Here is a 7,060-nt window from a genome sequence, read left to right on the forward strand (position 1 = left end):
ATAATGCTATATTGTGTTTTCGCTGTAAAACACTTAAAAATTGGCTGGATTCACAAGATGTTTGTCTTTCATTTGCTGTACACCATGTATTTTTCACAAATGTTTTATGATGAGTATTTAGGTATTTCACGTTGGTCTCTGTAATTGTTCTAGCTGCTTCGGTGCTATTTGTGATTGTAGCTGCAATGTAAAACTCTGATTTATACCTGAAATATGCACATTTTTCGAACAAAACATAGATTTATTGTATAACATGTTATAAGACTGTCATCTGATGAAGTTGTTTCTTGGTTAGTGACTAATTCTAACTCTATTTGGTCGGTTTTGTGCAAGCTACCTGTGCTGTGAAAGAAATGTCTGTGCTTTTTTGTATTTGGTGGTGAGCTAACATAAATATACGTGGTGTTTTCGCTGTAAAACATGAAAAAAATCGGACATGTTGGCTGGATTCACAAGATGTTTATCTTTCATTTGCTGTATTGGACTTGTTAATGTGTGAAAGTTAAATATTTCAAAAAAATATTTTTTGAATTTTGCGCGCTGCCTTTTCAGTGGAATGTGGGGGGGGTTTCGCTAGCGGAACCCAGGGGCTAGACAGGTTAATGCAACTGCGGTGTCAGATTTTTAAAAAACTTTACGAAAAAGCACACCATGCAATAATCTGAGACGGAGCTCAGAACAATAGCCAAATTAGCCGCCATGTTGGAGTCAACAGAAATACGAAATTACATCATAAATATTCCCTTACCTTTGATTATCTTCATCAGAATGCAGTGCCAGGAATCCTAGTTCCACAATAAATCGTTGGTTTTTTCGATAATGTCCATTACTTATGTCCAATTAGCTAATTTTGCTACCATGTGTAGAACAGTGTCCAAACGCTCGCCCAGATGCAGGCAAACGTCGGACGAAAACTTCAAAAAGTTATATTACAAGTCGAATAAACTGGTCAAATTAAGTAGAGAATCAATCTTCAGGATGTTGTTATCATTTATATCCAATAACGTTCCAACCGGATAATTCTTTTCAGTCTCTATAAGTAATGGAACGCAAGACGACACGATGAGGAAAGCACGTGACCAGGAACTGGCCATCTGCCAGACCACTGACTCATTCCCCTCCCATCCGGTCCCACAACACAGCATAAGCTTCATTCCACGTTCTACTGACTGCTGACTTCTAGTGGAAGGCGTATGAAGTGCAAACAGATCCATAAATTACAGGGATTTGAATAGGCGATGACTTTCACAACGCCCACTCTCAGAATTTTGACTTCCTGTTTGGATTTTTTCTCAGGTTTTTGCCTGCCATAGGAGTTCTGTTATACTCACAGGCATCATTCAAACAGTTTTAGAAACTTCAGAGTGTTTTCTATCCAATAGTAATAATAATATGCATATATTAGCATCTGGGACAGAGTAGGAGGCACTTCCCTATGGGCACGAATATTCATCCAAAAGTGAAAATGCTGCCCCCTATCATAAAGAAGTTAACAAGAAATGTGTGGAGTGGTTGAAAAACGAGTTTTAATGACTCCAACCTAAGTGTATGTAAACTTCCGACTTCAACTGTATATGCTCCTAAAAACCAATGAGGAGATGGGAGAGGCGGGACTTGCAGCGCTTCAAGCGTCACAAATAGAACCAAGTTCTATTTTAGTGCCTGGCTACGCAGACGGTCGTTGACGTGCGAGAGCAGTGTGGATGCAATGATTGACGTGCACACTTTTTATTTTTTTAGTGGTTTGGTCAGCATGTTATACTAGATAAACATCCATCTCTATGTACAGATTGAGTACAGACAGATCCTTTATGAAACGTCATGTATGAGTCACAGATAGGAAGGCAGTATAAGATCACACATTGACACTGACAGTCAATAAGGACTAGATTATATCAGATTCACGCTAGCCGGCGGTGTCTGATGTGGAACTGTGTTAGAGCTGTCATATCCACAAGCGACTCCCATCATTGTACCTAAAGAGGGACAATGCCATTGGCTGCACGGAGTTGCGTTAAGCCAAATCCCATGCAGCCTTGTTTACAAGTTGGAACACTGAAACGTGTGATGTAATCTACACCTCCGTTAGGCTGATAGAAATCCTGGTTTCCCATTTGAGCTTCATTAAGTCTATATAACCTACACATTCTTCTTCTGAACTTCTAATGTGAGTGGGACGGGTGTGGCTTCATGACAATGATCACAAGCGCAGCTGCTCTTTTTGACAGCTCCAACGCACAAAACATTAACAAACTTAACACTTGATCTGATTGAATCTAGGCCTAAAAGTAATTTGGGCGTGCCGGTAGATTCTGCCTATTATTTACAGACATGCACAATGAAAATATCTGCTAAGACAGAAAAACCCAGTTTCCTTGGTGCTTTGCTTTGTCTTCTATTCAGCTTCCTGTCGTCGGGAGGTGAGTTCCAACATGAAGCACAAGGACTAGACGTCTCTTCTGTTGGGAGAGAGGGCAGGTGTTCATACCCAACTTCATCATATCCAAACTGTAACATGTATTTTCTCACACATACACACACACACCGTACCTAGGCGAAGACAAAATAGACTACCACCATGCAGCCAACGATCCATGCCACCATCAGTAGAGCAGGAAACAGCCTGCAGGACGACTCCACCTGACCTGAAGCTGCATGATATAACACATCAGAACACCTCAACACACAACTGGACACAGTAGCTCTTGGTCATGGTCCCCTCTTAACACAATTCATTGTTAAAAGTCTAAGCCGTTGTGAGGGGGTTGTAAGCTAACACATTGAATAGTTTTAAGACGGTCATAGTATGGATCATTTAGCTATTTGATTTGGAATTTGAGGACCCCTTTAGGTGTAAAAAAAATTATATGAAAAAGTATTTAACAAAGTATTTATTTTGGTCTTCACCACTATAGTCCAGAGAAACGCATTGAATAACACATTCATAAATGGCAAAAATAAGTGTTTGTAAGTGTTATATAGGAGGTATAAGTATCAAGACACAAGGCGAGACCCAGATGCAGACACAGGAGGCAGATGGTTCGAGTCTTACAATGTGTATCAATACAAAGGGGTACGCAAGAGAATGGTCGTGGACAGGCAAAAAGGTCAAAACCAGATCAGAGTCTAGGAGGTACAGAGTGGCAGACAGGCTCGTGGTCAAGGCAGGCAGAATGGTCAGGCAGGCGGGTACAAGGTCCAGAAACAGGCAAGGGTCAAAACCGGGAGGACTAGAAAAAAGGAGAATGCAAAAAGCAGGAGAGCGGGAAAAATGCTGGTTGACTTGGAAACATACAAGACGAAATGGCACAGAGAGACAGGAAACAGGGATAAATACACTGGCCCAGAGAGACAGGAAACACAGGGATAAATACACTGGCACAGAGAGACAGGAAACACAGGGATAAATACACTGGCCCAGAGAGACAGGAAACACAGGGATAAATACACTGGCACAGAGAGACAGGAAACACAGGGATAAATACACTGGCACAGAGAGACAGGAAACACAGGGATAAATACACTGGCCCAGAGAGACAGGAAACACAGGGATAAATACACTGGTACAGAGAGACAGGAAACACAGGGATAAATACACTGGTACAGAGAGACAGGAAACACAGGGATAAATACACTGGCACAGAGAGACAGGAAACACAGGGATAAATACACTGGTACAGAGAGACAGGAAACACAGGGATAAATACACTGGCACAGAGAGACAGGAAACACAGGGATAAATACACTGGTACAGAGAGACAGGAAACACAGGGATAAATACACTGGCCCAGAGAGACAGGAAACCCAGGGATAAATACACTGGTACAGAGAGACAGGAAACCCAGGGATAAATACACTGGTACAGAGAGACAGGAAACACAGGGATAAATACACTGGCCCAGAGAGACAGGAAACACTGTCACGGCTGTTGAAGGATGAGGACCAAGGTGCAGCGTGGTGAGCGTACATTTTACTTTATTTAAGAATGACGCCGACAAAAAAACAATAAACCATACAAAACAAACCGTGAAGCTAAAGGCAATAGTGCCAACAAACAAAAACAACCTCCCACAAAGAACGGTGGGAAAAAAAGCTACCTAAGTATGGTTCCCAATCAGAGACAACGATAGACAGCTGTCCCTGATTGAGAACCCTACCTGGCCAAAACATAGAAATAGAAAATCATAGAAACACAAAACATAGAATGCCCACCCCAACTCACGCCCTAGAGACATAAAAAGGAACTCTAAGGTCAGGGCCTGACAAACACAGGGATAAATACACTGGCACAGAGAGACAGGAAACAGGGATAAATACACTGGGGAAAACAAGCGACACCTGGAGGGGGTGGAGACAATAACGAGGACAGGTGAAACAGATCAGGGCATGACAATAAGAAAGCTCAGAAAATATATTTAAAACATTTTTTTATATTCAATCCTTTTTTTGGGTATGCACAAAACTACTTTCATACTTCCATACATTTTTTTTAACCGGTACCGGTTACCTTTAGACAAGTCATGTGACAATTGTGGGGGTCATAGAGCAAAATGAGAGTCTCCCCTTTCCATACAGTGGTCATAATAGTTTGTAGGTCAATCTGTTTGGACGCTACAGACGTTTTCGTGAGATGACCGATATTCGGGATGTCTCCCGGTCTGACAAACACCGCTCTAGCTCTGCCACCTTTCACCTCAGATGTTTCATGTCTCACTGCTCTAGCTCTGCCACCTTTCACCGCAGTTGTCTCATGTCTCACCGCTCTAGCTCTGCCGTCTTTTACCGCAGATGTCTCATGGTCTGACAAACACTGCTCTAGCTCTGCCACCTTTCACCGCAGAAGTCTCATGTCTCACTCCTCTAGCTCTGCCACCTTTCACCGCAGAAGTCTCATGTCTCACTGCTCTAGCTCTGCCACCTTTCACCGCAGAAGTCTCATGTCTCACTCCTCTAGCTCTGCCACCTTTCACCGCAGAAGTCTCATGTCTCACTCCTCTAGCTCTGCCATCTTTCACCGCAGAAGTCTCATGTCTCACTGCTCTAGCTCTGCCACCTTTCACCGCAGAAGTCTCATGTCTCACTCCTCTAGCTCTGCCATCTTTCACCGCAGAAGTCTCATGTCTCACTGCTCTAGCTCTGCCACCTTTCACCGCAGAAGTCTCATGTCTCACTGCTCTAGCTCTGCCATCTTTCACCGCAGATGCGGAAGTGCAACATCGCCGGATGCGGTGGCTTAAGATTCATCCGGTGCAAAAATTGATATCTCTATCTTAAACTGAACGATTTTTTTTAAGGGGATTTAAAAAAATGTATTACTTAGATTGACTCTAGAGGGTTAAACCATGCTAAAACACAGCCCACAAATCCTCAAAGTTGCTAAATGACTGTGCCTGTGGAATATGCAGCCAAGTCACCCGTGATACAAGTCAGTGTTCGACATCCACCCATGTCTGAGGACGTCAGGAGATGACGTGGAAAGCGGCCACTAGGGGCAACAGTGAGCGCTGTGACTTTCAAATAGGTTTCAGATTAGCTAAAGTGTTGTGGATGGGGATGGAGGATGGGTGTAAGCATTTGTTTTGTTTTAATTGTCTTAAGCCTATCCCAAACCTTAACCCTTACCTTTAACCATTTGGAGTTCATTCTAGATTTTGGAGTTAATGCCTAAACTTAAACTTAAACTGAAACTCTTAAAAATGTTACTTTTACAATAGCTTTGAAATTTGACGTTCGGGAAACATGGATGAATGTCTTATTCTGATTTGTAAAACTGTGAGAGCTAGTTTGGAATGACCAAACTATAATCATGAATGTTTCTCATAAAGATAGCCCTTTAGTAAATGTATTTTTATTATGCTATTTAACTAGTCAAGAACAAATTCTTATTTACAATGATTGCCTACCCTGGCCAAACCCTAACCCAGACGACGCTGGCCCAATTGTGTGCCGCCCTATGGGACTCCCAATCACAGGTGATGGTAATACAGCCTGGAAACAAACCAGGGTCTGTAGTGACGCCTCTAGCACTGAGATGCAGTGCCTTAGACCGCTGCGCCACTCGGGAGCCCCTTGTATACAGATACTTGGTAAGCATACCATCAATAAAATACAAGTATTTATCAGAGCCAAAGAAATCACTCATTAACTCACTCACTCACTCACTCACTCACTCACTCACTCACTCACTCACTCACTCACTCACTCACTCACTCACTCACTCACTCACTCACTCACTCTACACAGTTTTGAAGAGAGACTATTGAAGAGGTTTCTTACCTCTTGGCTCCATGGTTCCTCTTCACTGACCTTCTGGTCACCTTGGATCCTACTGTATAAGAGCAGTGGTGACTTGATGTTTACATCTGGCAGGGCGGCTACGGACTGAGCAGGGGGGTGAATACACACTCAGTCCGCACCGGATACAGCTTCTAAAATGAAACTCATTCACACGCACGCACACACTCAGACAGAAAACACACACACACACAGATTGACACATGGAGAGTACACACACGTCCCCATTGGCCTAATTTTCTAAACTCAAATGGCCCTTACGCCTCTAGAGAATGCTATCTCTAGAAAAACACACAAATGATTGCATCACACACCAACACACATGAAGGCCTACAGTGGCAGACCATGTGAAAAGGTAAGTAAATGCATGGCAGAAAGCCATAACTTAAAGTGTGTGTCTGAGTGTATCAGGGGTCACAGCAAAACATAGACCCCACGTTTTGGGAAATCTAAAGGGAGGATAGCTGTTTCCATAACAACCATTTCTCTGTGGGCCTGGTCCCAGCTGTGAAAGACCCAGGTCTCCTCTTCAGATCTCCCCCAGGAGCAGCACCTCCAGCTGGGGTGCACTCCCCTCTCTGTCCCCAGGGAGGCCTGGAGCTCCAACCCCAGCCCCAGTGAGGCCACAGACAAGCAGTAAGGCAGGTGAAGAGGAATATGGAGATCATTAACTATCATGGAAATGAACTTCACAAGATGTGCAATATAAGCTCCTCGAGTGACTTTACAACTTTGTGACTAATGACAGGTTATATTAGGTTGAATA

The 7,060-nt window shown here is 43.2% G+C and overlaps 1 long non-coding RNA gene across 1 annotated transcript; it reads right to left on the minus strand.

Annotated features, from left to right (window-relative positions):
- Nucleotides 1-1,726: 1,726 nt before the first annotated feature.
- Nucleotides 1,727-6,392, minus strand: LOC120018890. Its single transcript, XR_005472272.1, has 3 exons — nucleotides 6,277-6,392; nucleotides 2,551-2,651; nucleotides 1,727-2,459 (listed from the first exon to the last, which is right to left on the minus strand). It is a non-coding gene; the product is annotated as an uncharacterized LOC120018890 (long non-coding RNA).
- Nucleotides 6,393-7,060: the final 668 nt, after the last annotated feature.

The sequence above is a fragment of the Salvelinus namaycush genome, chromosome 23, assembly GCF_016432855.1.
Source record: "Salvelinus namaycush isolate Seneca chromosome 23, SaNama_1.0, whole genome shotgun sequence".
Taxonomy (NCBI): Eukaryota; Metazoa; Chordata; class Actinopteri; order Salmoniformes; family Salmonidae; genus Salvelinus; species Salvelinus namaycush.